Source organism: Oncorhynchus clarkii, chromosome 5 (assembly GCF_045791955.1).
Source record: "Oncorhynchus clarkii lewisi isolate Uvic-CL-2024 chromosome 5, UVic_Ocla_1.0, whole genome shotgun sequence".
Classification (NCBI taxonomy): domain Eukaryota; kingdom Metazoa; phylum Chordata; class Actinopteri; order Salmoniformes; family Salmonidae; genus Oncorhynchus; species Oncorhynchus clarkii.
In genome coordinates, this window is record NC_092151.1 from 51,294,869 (window position 1) to 51,314,574 (window position 19,706).

The 19,706-nt window shown below is 42.6% G+C and overlaps 1 protein-coding gene across 1 annotated transcript in view; it reads left to right on the forward strand.

The window, feature by feature from the left end:
- The window catches only part of LOC139410071 (PEX5-related protein-like), a 183,263-nt gene that overhangs the window by 87,485 nt on the left and 76,072 nt on the right, over positions 1-19,706 (forward strand). The window lies entirely within an intron of this gene.

Consider the following 19,706-nt stretch of genomic DNA (forward strand, 5'->3'; position numbering starts at 1 on the left):
TTGATTGTAGAATTTCCCCCACTTTTCTCAGGGATACAATTACTACACATTACCAAATGAGCCTACCCAATCAGATAGTCTCAGCAGAATAAGCAGTTAGGTCCTTTATCAGGAAAAAGTATAGCACATTTCCAAGGCAGTTTAGGAAAACGCACACCCCTAATGCACATTTTTACACCTCATAAGCAGCTAAACTTTGCTAATATGCATGCATTTCCATAATGCAACATCTCTCTTCTTGTAGATGTAGTTGATTTTCAATGTGCTTTTCAGTGTTGCTTTGCTTTGAAGCAATATGTGGATGGTATGGGCCCCCGTTTTCTGTGTTTGATATAAATGTGCTTGGTGTGCGTATGTTTATGTGTGTGTGCATGTGCATGTTTCTGTGCTGTGGTTACAGTATAGTGTTGTGCTAATGTATAAGTTTAAAAATGTGCTCTGTAGCCTTCGACATTCTAAGTTGTTGCATAAAATGCCATGTGTTTGTTGAATGAAGATGTATTGAATAGAAGGATTTGTATATATTTTTTTATTTTTAATCCCAACCAATCCCAATGCACTCTATAGTGCTGCATAACAAAATGTTTATTGTGTGCTTATTTGTAATAAAATCTAGTATTATCTAATAATTCAGCTGGAAAATGCAGTGTTTGCTGACTGTCTTTTGTTAGACAAGGCCTCTCTCCGGTCCTTTTCTTTTTGACTTAACTTTCCTTTCCGTACATTTGTTTAAAACAACTGTAATTTTTTACTTCCAGACTTAAATAAAGCTGAACATTCTTGCTGACTAATTCCATAATCAGATGGGGACTTGGTGCATATCTAGATATAGATAAGCTACAAAATAAAAAAAACAGACAGGTGCATTAAATTAACAAGAAACCACCTACTTTCACAAGTCTGAGAAGTAAATGTCAAGACTCGACTGCTCAACGAATGTATTAATAATGTGTCATTAAGACATGTTGTCACACACATTTTGCAACATGACAACACATACCACTGCACTCAAAATGACAACAATATGCACCTCTTAATCAATATGAAAGGGGCAAAAGGTGAATTAGTTCATTTGAAAGTACATTGAACAAAAATATGAATGTAAAGTGTTGGTCCCATGTTTCATGAACTGAAATAAAAGATTTCAGAAATGTTCCATATGCACCCAAAAAATATTTGTTTCAAATTTTGTCTACACATTTGTTTACATCCCTGTTAGTGAATATTTATCCTTTGACAAAAAAATCCATCCACCTGATGAACAGAGTGCCCCATGATGGCGGTGGGGTTATGGCATGGGCTGGCATAAGCTACGGACAATAAACACAATTGTATTTTATCGATGGCAATTTGATTACACAAAAATACCGTGACGAGATCCTGAGGCCCATTGTAGAGGTCGACCGATTAATCGGAATGGCCGATTAATTAGGGCCGATTTTTCAAAACAATCGGAAATCGGTATTTTTGGATACCGATTTGACCGATTTATTTATTTTATTAAAAAAAATATTTAACTAGGCAAGTCAGTTAAGAACACATTCTTATTTTCAATGACGGCCTAGGACGGCCTAGGAACGGTGGGTTAACTGCCTTGTTCAGGGGCAGAACAACAGATTTTTACCTTGTCAGCTCGAGGATTCAATCTTGCAACCTTACGGTTAACTAGTCCAATGCTCTAACCACCTGCTTTACATTGCACTCCACGAGGAGCCTGCCTGTTACGCGAATGCAGTAAGAAGCCAAGGTAAGTTGCCAGCTAGCATTAAACTTATCTTAGAAAAAACAATCAATCAATCAATCATAATCACTAGTTAACTATACATGGTTGATGATATTACAAGTTTATCTAGCGTGCCCTGCGGTGCGCATTCGCAAAAAAGGACTGTTGTTGCTCCAACGTGTACCTAACCATAAACATCAATGCCTTTCTTAAAATCAATACACAAGTATATATTTTTAAACCTGCATATTTAGTTAATATTGCATGCTAACATGATTTTCTTTTAACAAGGGAAAATGTGTCACTTCTCTTGCAACAGAGTCAGGGTATATGCAGCAGTTTGGGCCGCCTGGCTTGTTGTGAAAGGTGTGAAGACTATTTCTTCCTTTCAAAGACAGCCAACTTCGCCAAACGGGGGATGATTTAACAAAAGTGCATTTGCGAAAAAAGCACAATCGTTGCACGACTGTATCTAACCATTAACATCAATGCCTTTCTTAAAATCAATACACAGAAGTATATATTTTTAAACCTGCATATTTAGCTAAAAGAAATCCAGGTTAGCAGGCAATATCAACCAGGTGAAATTGTGTCACTTCTCTTGCATTCATTGGACGCAGAGTCAGGGTACATGCAACAGTTTGGGCCGCCTGGCTCGTTGCCAACTAATTTGCCCGAATTTGACGTAATTATGACATAACATTGAAGGTTGTGCAATGTAACAGGAATATTTAGACTTATGGATGCCAGACCAAAGGACAGATTTCCACCGGTCTAATGTCCATTGCTCGTGTTTCTTGGCCCAAGTATGTCTCTTCTTCTTATTGGTGTCCTTTAGTAGTGATTTCTTAGCAGCAATTCGACCATCAGTCTCTTCTGAATAGTTGATGTAGAGATGTGTCTGTCACTCTGTGAAGCATTCATTTGGGCTGCAATTTCTGAGGCTGGTAACTCTAACGAACATATCCTCTAGAGCAGAGGTAACTCTTGGTCTTCCTTTCTTGTAGTGGTCCTCATGAGAGCCATATCCATCACTTGAAGAAACCTTCAAAGTTCTTGACATTTTCCATATTGACTGACCTTCATTTCTTAAAGTAATGATGGACTGTAATTTCTCTTTGCTTATTTAAACTGTTCTTGCCCTACCTTGTCACAACACAACTGATTGGCTCAAATGCATTAAGAATGAAAGAAATTCCACAAATTAACTTTTAACACCTGTTACTTGAAATGCTTTCCAGGCGTACTATAAATTATGTGTGTTGCGCCACTACAAATATTGCCTGCGACTCTTTCAGATTATAATCCCCTGGTTACCCAAGTGGATGTGAGCTTTATTAAGATGAATAAAACAAAATGTTGCCATTTTAATACAACCCTTTTTCAAAACAAATTGTTTGTTGTTGTATTTCAAGCCGAAATAGTTTAATTCTTTGCAAAAAACAATGACTTTGTAGACAACTCAAGGTTTACATGGATGGTTAATCAGAGACTTTACATCATATTTTTGTGTCTCACCTCAATAAAGCCAGGAATCAAAGACTATTGGAGAAACCTGAAACCTGAAAAATAATTACTCAAATAATGCCAGCAATGATTTTATGGTGGTTAAACTGGAACTGAATTACTTATTAAGGAGAACTGAGTTCATCATGTGAATTAATTGGCCCTCATCTATCTTCAGAGTTCATACTAGGTGACCTAAACTGGGATGTGCTTAACACCCCAGCCATCCTACAATCTAAGCTAGATGCCCTCAATCTCACACAAATTATCAAAGAACCTACCAGGTACAACCCTAAATCTGTAACCATGGGCACCCTCTTGGATATCATCCTGACCAACTTGCCCTCTAAATACACCTCTGCTGTCTTCAACTAGGATCTCAGCGATCACTGCCTCATTGCCTGCATCCGCTATGGGTCCGCGGTCAAACGACCAGACCAAAGCTAGAATTGGCTTCCTAATTCTCCACAAAGACTCCTTCACTCATGCTGCCAAACATATCCTCGTAAAACTGACTATCCTACCGATCCTTGACTTTGACGATGTCATTTACAAAATAGCCTCCTCAGCAAACTGGATGTAGTCTATCACAGTGGCATCCGTTTTGTCACCAATGCCCCATATACTACCCACCACTGTGACATGTATGCTCTCGTTGGTTGGCCCTCACTTCATATTCGTCACCAAACCCACTGGAGCCAGGTCATCTATAAGACTTTGCTAGGTAAAGCCCCACCTTATCTCAGCTCACTGGTCACCATAGCAACACCCACTCGTAGCGCTCCAGCAGGTATATTTCACTGGTCATCCCCAAAGCCAACACCTACTTTGGCCGCCTTTCCTTCGAGTTCTCTGCTGCCAATGACTGGAACGAATAGCAAAAATCACTGAAGCTGGAGACTTATATCTCCCTCTCTAACTTTAAGCATCAGCTGTCAAAGCAGCTCACTGTACCTGTACAGAGCCAATCTGTAAATAGCACACCCAACTACCTCATCCCCATATTGTTAGTTATCTTTTTGCTCTTTTGCACCCCAGTATCTCTACTTGCACATTATCTTCTATCACTCCAGTGTTAATGCTATTTGCACACTCGCTACATAGATTTTTTCTATTGTGTTATTGACAGTACATTTGTTGTTGTTTTTGTCGCACAGCTTTGCTTTATCTTGACCAGGTCGCAGTTGTAAATGAGAACTTGTTTTCAACTGGCCTACCTGGTTAAATAAAGGTGAAATCATGCATAGAGTGAGGCAGAACTATTATTTTAATGGGAGCAAACCAAGCAGGCTTCTAGCCTTAAAATGGAAAAAGTTAATCTTGTACGCCTATAGAATCTATGCAATCCCCATCTAAAAGCTTACTTTCTGATCCACAGGAAATTAATGCAACATTTCACTATTTTTTCCAGGAGTTATATAAATCGTATATCCAGTTTGAGCCAGACGAATGCAAGCCTTTTTTTGATAACCTTGATTTGCCCGTATTGGATGAGAAGCAATCTGTGGATCTGGGGCGACCCATCTCATTAGAGGACCTGGAATCGGTGCTGAATAAAATGCCACATGCGCAGAATACAACAGGTGTAACCTAGCAGTGAAATGCTTATTTAGAAGCCCTTAACCAACAATGCAGTTTTAAGAAAAATATGTGTTGAGTAAAAAATAAATCAGTAAAAAATAAGAAAGAAAAGTAACAAATAATTAAAGAGCAGCAGTAAAATAATTATAGTGAGGCTATATACAGGGTGTACCGGTACAGAGTCAATGTGCGGGGGCACCGGTTAGTCGATGTAATTGAGGTAATATGTACATGTAGGTAGAGTTAAAGTGACAATGCATAGATAATAAACAGAGAGTGGCAGCAGCTTAAAAGGGGGGCAATGCAAATAGTCTGAGTAGCCGACATGGTTAGCTGTTCTGGAGTTTTGTGGCTTAGGGGTAGAAGCTGTTGAGAAGCCTTTTGGACTCTGCTTGGCACTCCGGTACCGCTTGCCGTGCGGTAGCAGTGAGGACAGTCTATGACTAAGGTGGCTGGAGTCTTTGACAATTTTTAGGGCCTTCTCTGACACCGCCTGGTATAGAGGTCCTGGATGGCAGGAATCTTGGCCCCAGTGATGTACTGGGCCGCACGCACTACTCTCTGTAGTGCCTTACGGTCGGAGGTCAAGCAGTTGCAATACCAGGCAGTGATGCAAACAGTCAGGATGCTCTCGATGGCGCAGCTGTATAACTTTTTGAGGATCGGAGGACCCATCGCAAATCTTTTCAGTCTCCCGAGGGGGAATAGATTTTGTAGTGCCCTCTTCACGACTGTCTTGTTGTGCTTGGACCATGATAGTTTGATGGTGATGTGGACACCAAGGAACTTCAAGCTCTCAACCTGCTCCACTACAGCCCCATTGATAAGAATGGGGGCGTGCTCGGTCCACCTTTTCCTGTTGTCCACAATCATCTCCTTTGTCTTGATCACGTTGCGGGAGAGGTTGTTGTCCTGGCACCGCACGGCCAGGTCTCTGACCTCCTCCCTATAGGCTGTCTCGTCATTGTCGGTGATCAGTCCTACCACTGTTGTGTCATCGGCAAACTTAATGATGGTGTTGGAGTCGTGCCTGGCCATGTAGTTATGAGTGAACAGGGACTGCAGGAGGGGACTGAGCACGCACCACTGAGGGGCCCCTGTGTTGAAGATCAGCGTGGCGGATGTGTTGTTACCTACCCTTACCACCTGGGGGTGGCCCATCAGGAAGTCCAGGATCCAGTTGCAGAGGGAGGTGTTTAGTCCCAGGGTCCTTAGCTTATTGATGAGCTTTGAGGACACTATGGTGTTGGTTAGGGGATCGTATGTAATCATTTCACTGTTAGGTCTTTAGCTGTTGTATAAGCATTTCACTGTAAGGTCTACAGCTGTTGTATTCGGCGCATGTGACTAATACAATTTGATGTGTAGATAATGTTTTCTATACTATTCTACGTAATCTCATTCACTTAATAATGCTTACATACCTTGCATTACTCATCTCATATGTATTAACTGTTTTTCTATACTATTCTACTGTATCTTAGCCCGTTCAGCTCTGACATCGCTCGTCCATATGTATATAGTCTTAATTCATTCCTACTTAGATTTGTGTGTGTTTGGTATATGTTGTGCAATTTGTTAGATATTACTTGTTAGATATTACTGCACTGTCGGAGCTAGAAGCACAAGCATTTCGCTACACCCGCAATATCATCAATAACACCTCAATATCATGCTAATCATGTGTATGTGACCAATAAATATGATTTGATTTTAACACAACAACATGTGTTTTGAATACTTTCTGAAGATATTGTAATGCATGTGAAAAATTACTTACTTTCAGTTGTTCTGAACTCGCGACCCTTGCTCTTTAGCGCTCGGCTGGTGCTATCACATGCGCAGATCAAATACACAGCTGGAACTCCGATTAAGGTATTTACATGTCCTAATAATTTGAAAGATTGCTCAGAAACCAGGTGTTTTAATTGTCGTATGCTTACTTAGATTATGACTGTACTTCGATTAAGATAAGTAGAGTAAGGTGTTTACATGACTAATGTCATACACTGCCTATGATAAAATTCTGTTTAATATTGAATTATTACTGCATGTACTGTAAATGTACTCCTCAATAATAAGTCTCAAGCATACCTGCAGTACAACTGTACAGGTATAGTAACAATGGAGCAAGGTATAAAAACATATGATTTTGTAAGTTACAAAAAGTCACACTTGAATACTGCTATAAATGCTGTCATGAAAATGCCATAATACCTGCCATGTCTGTACATGTGCAGTGATCTGTGAGCTGCTCTGACAGCTCATGCTTAAAGCTAGTGAGGGATAAGTGTCTCCAGTTTCAGCGATTTTTGCAATTTGTTCCAGTCCATGGCAGCAGAGAACTGGATAGAAAGGCGGCCAAAGCAGGTGTTGGCTTTGGGGATGACCAGTGAGATATACCTGCTGGAGCGCGTGCTACGGGTGGGTGTTGTTATCGTGACCAGTGAGCTGAGCTAAAGCGGAGCTTTACATAGCATAGACTTATACTGTGGATGACCTGGAGCCAGTGGGTCTGGCACTGAATATGTAGCGAGGGCGAGCCGACTAGAGCATACAGGTCGCAGTGGTGGGTGGTATAAGGGGCTTTGGTGACAAAACGGATGGCATTGTGATAGACTGCATCCAGTTTGCTTGAGTAGAGTGTTGGAAGCTATTTTGTAGATGACATCGCCGAAGTCGAGAATCTGTAAAATAGTCAGTTTTACTAGGGTAAGTTTGGCGGCGTGAGTCGGCGTGAGGGCAGTCAGGTCTGGAGGCTTTGTTGTGAAATAGAAAGCCGATTATGGATTTGATTTTGGATTGGAGATGTTTAATATGAGTCTGGAAGGAGAGTTTACAGTCTAGCCAGACACCTAGGTATTCTAGGTCAGAACCGTCCAGGGTAGTGATGCTAGTCGGGCAGGTGCGGGCATTGAATGGTTGAAGAGCATGCATTTGGTTTTACTAGCGTTTAAGAGCAGTTGGTGGCCACGGAAGCAGTGTTCTATGGCATTGAAGCTTGTTTGGAGGTTAGTTAACACACTGTCCAAAGAAGGGCCAGATGTATACAGAATGGTGTCGTCTGCATAGAGGTGGATCAGAGAATCACCCGCAGCAAGAGCGACATCATTGATATATACAGAGAAAATAGTCGGCCCGAGAATTGAACCCTATGGTACCCCCATAGAGACTGCCAGAGGTCCGGACAACAGGCCCTCCGATTTGACACACTGAACTCTGTCTGCAAAGTAGTTGGTGAACCAGGCGAGGCAGTCATTTGAGAAACCAAGGCTATTGAGTCTGCCGATAAGAATATGGTGATTGACAGAGTCGAAAGCCTTGGCCAGGTCGATGAAGACGGCTGCACAGTACCGTCTTTTATCGATGGTGGTTATGATATTGTTTAGTACCTTGAGTGTGGCTAAGGTGAACAGCTCGGAAACTGGATTGCACAGTGGAGAAGGTACGGTGGGATTCGAAATGGTCAGAAATCTGTTTATTAACTTGGCTTTCGAAAACTTTAGAAAGGCAGGGCAGGATGGATATAGGTCTATAACAGTGTGGGTCTAGAGTGCCACCCCCTTTAAAGAAGGGGATGACCGTGGCAGCTTTCCAATCTTTGGAGATCTCGGAAGATACGAAATAGAGGTTGAACAGACTGGGCACGCAACAATGGCGGTGGATAGTTTTAGAAATAGAGGGTCCAGATTGTCTAGCCCAGCTGATTTGTACGGGTTCAGGTTTTGCAGCTCTTTCAGAACATCTGCTATCTGGATTTGGGTGAAGGAGAGCTGGGAAGGCTCGGGCAAGTAGCTGCGGGGGGGGGGGGGGGGGGGGTTGTGACCAAGGTTGTGGTAGCTAGGTGGAAAGCAGAGAAATGCTTGTTGAAATTTTCGTTTATCATGGATTTATCGGTGGTGACCGTGTTACCTAGCCTCAGTGCAGTGGGCAGCTGGGAGGAGGTGCTCTTGTTCTCCATGGACTTTACAGTGTCCCAAAACGTTTTGGAGTTATCGCTACAGGATGCAAATCTCTGTTTGGTTCCTGACTTCCCTGAACAGTTGCATATCTCAGGGACTATTCGATGCTATTGCAGTCCGCCACAGGATGTTTTTCTGCTGGTCAAGGGCAGTCAGGTCTGGAGTGAACCAAGGGCTATTATTTGTTCTGAGTTCTACATTTTTTGAAAGTGGCATGCTTATTTAAGATGGTGAGGAAATGACTTAAGAACGAACAGGCATCCTCGTCTGACGGGATGAGATAAATATCCTTCCAGATACCCGGGCCAGGTCGATTAGAGAGGCCTGCTCGCAGAAGTGTTTTAGGGAGCATTTAACAGTAATAAGGGGTGGTCGTTTGACCGCGGACCCATAGCGGATGCAGGCAATAAGGCAGTGATCGCTGAGATCCTGATTGAAAACAGCAGAGGTGTATTTGGAGGGCAAGTTGGTCAGGATAATATCTATGAGGGTGCCCATGTTTACGGATTTAGGGTTGTACCTCGTTGGTTCCTTGATGATTTGTGTGAGATTGAGGGCATCTAGCTTAGATTGTAGGACTGCCGGGGTGTTAAGCATATCCCAGTTTAGGTTAACCTAACAGAACAAACTCTGAAGATAGATGAGGGGCAATCAATTCACATATGGTGTCCAGGGCACAACTGGGAGCTGAGGGGGGTCTATTACAGGTGGCAAAAGTGAGAGATTTATTTCTGGAGAAATTAATTAAATAAATTAGAAGTTCAAACTGTTTGGGCATAGACCTGGAAAGTATGACAGAACTTTGCAGGCTATCTCTGCAGTAGATTGCAACTCCTCCCCCTTTGGCAGTTCTATGTTGACAGAAAATGTTGTAGTTGGGTATGGAAATCTCAGAATTTTTGGTGGCCTTCCTAAGCCAGGATTCAGACATGGCAAGGACATCAGGGTTGGCGGAGTGTGCTGAAGCAGTGAGTAAAACACACTTAGGGAGGAGGCTTCTGATGTTAACATGCATGAAACCAAGGCTTTTTTTGACTACAGAAGTCAACAAATGAGAGTGCCTGAGGACATGCAGGGCCTGGGTTAACCTCCACATCACCTGAGGAACAAAGGAGGAGTAGGATGAGGATATGGCTAAAGGCTATCAAAACTGGTCGTCTAGTGCGTTGGGGACCGAGAATAAAAGGAGCAGATTTCTGGGCATGGTAGAAAAGATTCAGGGCATAATGTGCAGACAGGGATATGGTGGGGTGCGGGTACAGTGGAAGTAAGCCCAGGCACTGTGTGATGATAAGAGAGGTTGCATCTCTGGACGTGCTGGTTATAATGGGTGAGGTCACACAGTGCCTGGGCTTACTTCCACTGTACCCGCACCCCACCATGGGGGGTGGGACAAAGGAGGAATCTGAGGCATGTAGAGGCATGTAGAGTGAGACCTGGGGCTCCACTGTAAACTAATACAATGATAACTATCGTCGTGTCAACAAAGGGTCCTGGCCAGATGGCGAAAGAGGTATTGTAGTTGTAGTAATTTATTTTGCCTGGCTCGCGGCTAACTGGTGCCAGCTTCGGGGCAGGGGCGTTGGCAACTATAGCCACTCGGTAGTAGCTAGCTAGCATCGATGATCCGCTGCAAAGGTCCAGAGCTTACGGCAAGTATCCGGCAGAGTAGTGGATTCTAGCCGAGTTCGGGAGGCATGGGTAGCCGGGTGATCACAGAGTAGGCCGGTAGATGGGCCAGGCTCAGAGCTAGCTTCAGGGCTAGGTCACTCGGTGGCAGCTAGCTAGCTGTGATGATCAGGAGTAATGGTCCAGGGTTTACGGCAGGAATCCAGCGTTGTAGTGGAGAAAAACATTCCGAGTCTGGAAGGTGTTATCCAGGCTAAAAAAAACGGTTGATGCCTGTGCAGAAAGTAAAAGCCGCTAGCATTGGCTAACAATGACTAAATAGCTAGTAGCTTATTAGCTGGTTAGCTGCTGATGGCTCGCTTCTGATGGAGGTTTTGGCTATAAGGTCTAAAGAAAATAGAGGATCCGCGTCACATTGAGTGAGACGGGTTACCGGAAGGTATATTTTTGAAATAAAATTAAATATATACAAAAAAAGACGAAAAATACCTAAATTAAACGAGAGGATGACAAACCACATATGCACTGCTACGCCATCTTGGAGAAACTATCACTATCACATGCATACACTCTCACTAGCATACACTCTCACTAGCATTTACAATCTATAATTAACTCGCCCATATTTTGTATTTTATATGATATATAATTAAAACAGTTTGCACAGGCAGTGCCTGCAGATTTTCTTTATTGCCCATTTTATAAGACTCCAGATTGAGCACAACATTGTGTTTAGATGTACTGTAAAAGTCTCACTGGCCTATTAGGGAGGTTGAGAGCTCTGTGAACCACAGATGTAAAGTAGTCAGGAGGCCATAAAAATAGCAGAGACACCAGTCCAACATTTAAGTCAATTTCAAAAAGCACAGATAGGTCAAAAACACAAGTAGGGTAGAAGATTGCACAAGGCAACATATCATTCAATACACTCATGGAGAGCCAACTGTCTAATGCTAGACATTAGGCAAAGTGTAAAATGGCTTACCGTGCTGTATTTAAAAAAATATATAGTAACAATTATGGGTAACACTTTACTTGACACCTAGTGTCATAAAACGTTATAATACGGTCATTACCATGTCATAATATGTCATAACAGCTGACATAACTTGTTATAATATGGTCAACACTGTCATGCTGAGGGGTATTCCTGTCTGGAATAAAGCCCTTTTGTGGGGGAAACTCATTCTGATTGGCTGGGTCTGGCTGGGTGGGCCTGGCTACCAAATGGGTTGGACTATGCCCTCCAAGGTCCATCTATGGACCCCAGCCATATGAACTGTACATCTTTGAAATTGTTGCATGTTGTTGTTCAGTATATGTCGCAACAGGTGTAAATATATGGGTCATGACAGTGTTATGACCATATTATGACACGTTATGTCAGCTGTTATGATATACTATGACATGGTTATGACCGTATCATAACGTGTTCTGACGCTAGGTGTCAAGTCAAGTGTTGCCCAATTATGCTGTATTCATATAATTAACTTTCATCACTGTGTACTATAACATAAATCATAATAAACAAACATATCTTCACTGTGCAAGTTCACAGGGTATGGGAGTGGATGTGGGGGATGCATCTGTCCCTAGGACATCGACATAAAACCTGCTGAAAATGAGTAAGCAGGATTATGCCAATGAGAGAGAGAGAAATCAGTGGTAAATCTGTGGTAATGCTAACAAAGAACAAGATATACTTTGTTAGTATCCTAAGGCTGACTGTCACGTCACTCTTCACCAAGATTACAGCAAAATGAGGGCTGCTCCTTGCATCACACCCCCCCCCCCCCCCCCCCCCACACACACACACGCTCAATACTCCCATGGGTTTAACCGGTTCAGGGTTCCCCTGACAACAACATCTAAGAGAGCTCTTGGAGTCATGCCCAGGTGACGCAATTAGCGGGAGTTTCCCCTTGAGCACTTGTTAACAAAGTAGCAATGTGCAATGCACAGGATAGCAAGCAAAAAGGTGCAAATGTATGTGCTGAAAAATGGTAGCATCCAACTCAATGCAAAGAGAGAGGCTTGGGAGGACGAGTGTGGGCAAACCCCTCAGGACATTAACTATAATTGGCCTTTCCTCTTTACCTGGTAGTTTCCTGAGATTCTGTAAACCACAGATAATTGGGTGGATTGCCTGTCCCCATTGGCCGAAGGATGATTAGCAAGGAAGATATGGAGGTCTCTATCATGCAATAAAAAAAGGTTAGCCAAGATCATTATTTAGAGTTAGCCCTTTGGCAATTACAGTAAGTGCTTTGAAGACCCCTCGTTTTATGTTTTATTAACTCAAATAGCACAAGGTCTTCTATCAATAACGGACCAGCATCATTGAAGATCCATGACCTTGATCTTTTTGCTTGCTAATTCTTCATAACGTTCAGTATGGGGCCCCCATTCAATCAAAATGAAAAGGCCTCACCAGGTTTTCCGGGATGCATAAGAAAGAACATACATATCCCGGAAAGTTAGTTAGTTACCAGCTTTCATTAAATAGGGCTCTTAGTGATGTCAAGTTTTACTGTCTTTATGTCTCACTTGGCTACTTACTTAGTGTTAGGGAATAGGTTAGGTAGTTAAGGCAGCACGCTTCAGCTCACTCCCACTTCCACACTCGATTTCCCCCAGGGGGCAGCAGCAACCTTGTCAAAACGCTGAGCCTGGTTGACAAAGAGACAGGTGCTAAGGTGATCTTTAGTCAGAGTGCCAGCTTGGAGAGCGATGAGGCTGCTGGTTGGTTTGGTGGCCATGAAGCCTTTCGTTTGGTTTTGATTCTTTACTTCGGGTATGCCTGTTAGTCGTTTTTGGATGTATTTATTTTCGTCATCATCAAATCAATAATCTGTTTGGGACTGGCCAACCAAGAGGTCAAGAGAGACAGAGCTGACCCTGGACCAAGGTAAGGTTACTGTTTCCCTGGGCACATGTATAGTACATTCAACACCAAGGCCCATACATTGATTTCTCACATAGATTCACATCTTAAATCAGGTTGCAGAACAGATTCCTGATCAGAACAACAGCAAGTGATGATCCACCTCACGACGCATGCCTGTTTACAGACAAGATTTAGGTCTGCATCCTGGCACCGCAATTTGTCTTATTTTATGCTAAATAGATGGCGGCATTCAAGAACGGCTATCTTTATGGGCGATTGTCACGTGGACATCGTGGAGTTTCACAACTCTCTCTGTAATGCATCACTCTCGTCGGCATTGGCCTAACTATATCTCGGGTCTTAAAGGGCTTTATTCATTGTGTGCACACTGCATAGTGTATTTACATGTGCTACTAGACTTCACTTGACTGTGTGAGTGACTACTACAGGTTGGTCCCATGGTCTCCATGATAGAAGCTATGAATGAGAAAGATGTGTTCATCTGTGATTCATAGCTTCCATCATGGACACCCTAGGACCACCCTGTAGATGTCACTCATAAAGTCAGGTGAAGGCTAGCAGCACTTGCAAATACACTGTGCAGTGTGCAGCATAAAGTCAGATACTGTATGTACGGACCAACAATAATGACAATGGTATGCAATAGAAAATCAGCGAGGGTGCTACTGCTGCTGGTCATGAATTTAATGTTAAGAGACTGAGAGGATACGGTTTTCGTAATCCAGTTAATAGCAGGTACTCTCCCTTCGCTCTTTGATGACCACAGAACAAAATATGATCAAATGTACAATACCAATAGGGATGAAATGTATGACATTTCGGAGAAAAAATGACAGTATGTGTGATAACTTCAGGGTGACTAGCATTCGCCAACACTAAGATTGAAGTTAAAGTTTACATTTCCACTTGATTTCATCATGAGCTTACTGGTGACATGACAATTGTGAGGACAGACGCTGGAAGACGAGAAGCAAGTACAGGGAGTGAACATTTAATAAATAACGGGCATGAAACAAAACACTGACAGCATCTGGACAGGGAAACATAACTACATTAATGCTGACACAGGGATCAAACTGTGTCAGCAGTTTAGGAGACAGATATAGGAGGCAATCAACAAAGTGAAGGAATCCAGGTGAATCCAATGAAGCGCTGATGCGCGTAATGATGGTGACAGGTGTGCGTAATGACGGGCAGCCTGGAGCTCAAGCGGAAGCAGTTGTGACAATACTGTAACCTAGCTCTTGCAAGGCCTGAGGTAGCACCCATTCACCCTAAAGTACCTGAGATAGCACATTTTATATTATAGGAATGGCATCCGTATCCACCTACAGTATCTGTTTGCACAGATGCACTTTTGTGCAAATCGTTTGTGCAAAACAGCACTTCCGCTTTGCGAACGCATCTTTTGATAATAGCCTCATTCAGAAGGAATGAGGGCCCTAAAAACAGACACTGGTCACACTATTTGGATAGTCCCATATACAGTTCCTTCATAAATTATTCATACCCCTTGAATTATTCCACATTCTGTTTGTGTTAGAGCCTGAATTCAAAATGGACCAAATTGATTTATTTTCGCACCCATCTTCACACAATATCCCATAATGACAAAATGAAAACATATATTTTTTTATGTCTTCAAATTTATTGAAAAAGAAATACAGTATCTAATTTAAATAAGTATTCACACCCTGGAGTCAACACATGTTAGAATCAACCTTGGCAGAAATTATTATTTTTGGGTAAGTGTCTAAGAGCTTTGCACACCTGGATTCTTCAATGTTTAACCATTATTATCTTCAAAATGATTTCATATCTGTCAGATTGGTTGTTGATCATTAGTAGACAACCATTTTAAAGTCTTGCCATAGATTTTCAAGCAGATTTAAGTCAAAAGTGTAACTCGGCCTGAACATTCACCGTCTTCTTGGTAAGCAATGCCAGTGTGGATTTGGCCTTGTGTTTTAGGTGATTGTCCTGCTGAAAGTTGAATTCATCTCCCAGTCTCTGGTGGAAAGCAGACTGAACCAGGTTTTTGTCTAGGACTTTGCATGTGCTTAGCTCATTCTGTTTTATCCAGTAAAAACTCCCCAGTCCTTAACGATTACAAGCCCATCCATAACATGATGCAGCCACCACTATGCTTGAAAATATGGAGGGTGGTACTCAGTAATGTGTTATATGGGATATTTCCAGGTCTCTCCAGAGATGTTTGAATAGGTTCAAGTCATGGCTCTGGCTAGACCACTAAAGGACATTCAGGACTTGTCCCAAGCCACTCCTGCAATGTCTTGGCTGTGTGCTTTGGATTGTTGTCCTATTGGAGCGTGAACCTTCACCCCAGTCTGATCTCCTGAGCGCTCTGGGGCATGTTTTCATCAAGGATCTCTGTACTTTGCTCCGTTCATTTTTGCCTTGATCCTGACTAGTGTCCTAGTCCCTGCCCCTGAAAAACACCCCACAGCATGATGCTGCCACCACCATGCTTCACCATAGGGATGGTGTCATCTTTCCTCCAGATGTGATGCCTGACATACAGGCCAGACAGTTAAATATTGGTTTCATCAGACCAGAGAATCTTGTTCCTCATGGTCTTTGAGTCTTTAGGTGCCTTTTGGCAAACTCCAACCGGGCTGTCATGTGCCTTTTACTGTGGAGTGGCTTCTGTGTGGCTTCTCTACCATAAAGGCCTGATTGGTGGAGTGCTGCAGAGATGGTTGTCCTGCTAGAAGGTTCTCCCATATCCACAGAGGAACTCTAGAGCTCTGTGAGAGTGACCATCGGGTTCTTGGTCACTTTTCTGACCAAGGCCCTCCTCCCCCAATTGCTTAGTTTGGCCGAGTGGCCAGCTCTAGGAAGAGTCTTGGTGGTTCTAAACTTCTTCCAATATAAGAATGACGCAGGCCATTGTGTTCTTGGGGACCTTAAATCCTGCAGACATTTTTTGGCACCCTTCCACAGATCTGTGCCTCGACACAATCCTGTCACGGAGCTCAAAGGACAATTCCTGCGACCTCATGGCTTGGTTTTTGCTCTGACATCCACTGTCAACTGTTGGACCTTATAGAGAAAGCTAATGTGCCTTTCCAAATCATGTCCAATCAATTTAATTTACCACAGGTGGACTCCAATCAAGTTATAGAAGGATGATCAAGGGAAACAGGATTCACCTGAGCTCAATTTTGTGTCTTATAGCAAAGGTTCTGAATACTAATGTAAATAAGGTATTGCATTTTTTTATTTCGAATAAATTAGCAAACATTAAAAAAACATTTTCAATTCATCATTATCGGGTGTTTTGTGTAGAATTGTTTTTATTTAATCTGTTTTAGAATAAGGCTGTAACGTAACAAAATGTGGAAAAAGTCAAGGGGTCTGAATACTTTCCAAAGGCACTGTATATATATATATTTAATCTTCACAAGTCAGATGTGGTTTTTGGACATGTGTGAAGTTTCACGTAAATGTTTCCCTCATGTAAAAATAAAAAATCCCCATGTGACTATTTTTTCACGTTTTATTTTCAACACATCCAACTGCATCTGGTCTCCCATCCAGGGACTGACCAGGATGGACCCAGCAGTGGGATGTAGGGTGCTATGTTGCTGGAATGAATGTGCCAAAACTTGGGAAAAAATAGAAAAAGGCAGCAAAAGCAAAGGCCAGTGTAAGATAACCAAAGATAGGGAAAATTGCAGGAATGAGGGAGGCATTTTACTTAATCGTGTTATAATTTTTTTTCAATCACTGAACAATCTTTAGGCATCCATTTACAATTAATTTGTTCTCGCATTTCAAAATGATTTCCTTGCAATATTTTATGTTCATCTTTTGTTTTCAATATTTTTGTTTGCAATACTAAGAATTTTGTTCTCGACTTCAGAAGTTTTGCTTGATATTAAAAAAGGCACAAAAGTAACTCACTCACTACTACAGTAGAGGACTGCACAATTATAATCAATCAAATGTATTTATAAAGCCCTTTTTTTTACATCAGCCAATGTCACAAAGTGCTGTACAGAAACCCAGCCTAAAATCCCAAACAGCAAGCAATGCAGATGTAGAAGCACGGTGGCTAGGAAAGAAAGAAAGAAAGGCCAGAACCTAAGAAAAAAACTAGAGGAACTAGACTGAGATTTGGCCAGTCCTCTTCTGGCTGTGCCGGGTGGAGATTATAACAGAACATGGCCAAGATGTTCAAACGTTCATAAATGACTAGCAGGGTCAGATAATAATAATAACAATCACAGTGGTTGTAACAGGTCAGCACCTCAGCACTCATTCACAGTTAGAGACAGCAGGTGCGGTAGAGAGAGAGTCCAAAACAGCATGTCAGAGACAAGGTAGCACGTCCAGTGAACAGGTCAGGGTTCCATAGCCGCAGGCAGAACAGTTGAAACTGGAGCAGCAGCATGACCAGCTAGACTGGGGACAGCAAGGAGTCATCTGGCCAGGTAGTCCTGAGGCATGGTCCTAGGGCTCAGGTCCTCCGAGAGAAGGAGAGAGAGATGGAGGGAGAGAAAGAGAGAGAGAGATCATGAAAAAGAGAGAGAAAAAGAGAGAATTAAAGGGAGCATACTTAAATTCAAACAGGACACCGGATGAGACAGGAGAAATACTCCAGATATAACAGACTGACCCTAGCCCCCTGACACAAACTATTGCAGCATAAATATTGGAAGCTGAGACAGGAGGGGTCGGGAAACACTGTGGCCCTGTAAGATACCCCCAGACAGGGCCAACCAAGCAGGACATAACCTCACCAACTTTTCCAAAGCACAACCCCCACACCACTAGAGGGATATCTTCAACCACCAATCTACTACCCTGACCCACGGCCGAGTATAGCCCACGAAGATCTCCCCCATGGCACGAACCCAAGGGGAGCACCAACCCGGACAGGAGGATCACGTCATTGACTCAACTCAAAAGTGACCACCCCGCCTATGGAGGGCATGGAAGAGCACCAGTAAGCCAGTGACTCAGCCCCCGTAAAAGGGTTAGAGGCAGAGAATCCCAGTGGAGAGAGGGGAATCGGCCAGGCAGAGACAGCAAGGGTGGTTCGTCGCTCCAGTGCCTTTCCGTTCACTTTACACCCCTGGGCCAGACTACACTCAATCATAGGACCTAATGAAGAGGTGAGTCTTCAATAAAGACTTAAAGGTCGAGACAGAGTCTGCGTCTCTCACATGGATAGGCAGACCTTTCATTAAAAATGGAGCTCTATAGGAGAAAGCCCTGCCTCCAGCTTAGAAATTCTAGGGACAGTAAGGAGGCCTGCGTCTTGTGACCGTAGCGTACATGTAGGTATGTACGGCAGGACCAAATCGGAAATATAGGTTGCAGCAAGCTCATGAAATGCTTTGTAGGTTAGCAGTAAAACCTTGAAATCAGCCCTAGTCTTAACAGGAAGCCAGTGTAGAGAGGCTAGCAACGGAGTAATATGATCAGATTCTTTGGTTCTAGTCAAGATTCTAGCAGCCGTGTTTAGCACTAACTGAAGTTCATTTAGTGTTTCATCCGGGTTCCCGGGAAAGTAGAGCATTGCAGTAATCTAATCTAGAAGTGACAAAAGCATGGATACATTTTTCTGCATCATCTTTGGACAGAAAGTTGAATATTTTTGCAATGTTACGAAGATGGAAAAAAGCTATCCTAGAGATCAGGGTCCAGAGTAACGCCGAGGTCCTTCACAGTTTTATTTGAGATGACTTTACAACCATCAAGATTACATTTCTTGGGACCTAGAACTAGCATCTCTGTTTTGTTTAAAAGTTTTAAAAAATTGCTGCCATCCACTTCCTTATGTCTGAAACACAGGCTTCCAGAGAGGGCAATTATGGGGCTTCACCATATTTCATCAAAATGTACAGCTGTGTATTGTTCCCATAGCAGTGAAAGTTAACATTATGTTCCACATTTGAGGACATCACCAAGAGGTAAAATATATAGTGAAAACAATAGTGGTCCTAAAACGGAACATTGAGGAACACCGAAATTTACAGTTGATTTGTCAGAGGACAAACCATTCACAGAGACAAACTGATATCTTTCCGACAGATAATATCTAAACCAGGCCAGAACTTGTATGTGTAAACCAATTTGGGTTTCCAATCTCTCCATAAGAATGTAGTGATCGATGGTATCAAAAGCAGCACTAAGGTCTAGGAGCACGAGGACAGATGCAGAGCCTTGGTGTGATGGCATTAAAAGGTAATTTACCACCTTCACGAGTGCAGTCTCAGTGCTATGATGAGGTCTAGAACCAGACTGAAGCACTTTGTATACATTGTTTGCCTTCAGGAAGGCAGTGAGTTGCTGTGCAACAGCTTTTTCAAAAAATGTTGAGAGGAATGGGAAATTCGATATAGGCTGATAGTTTTATTTTTTGGGT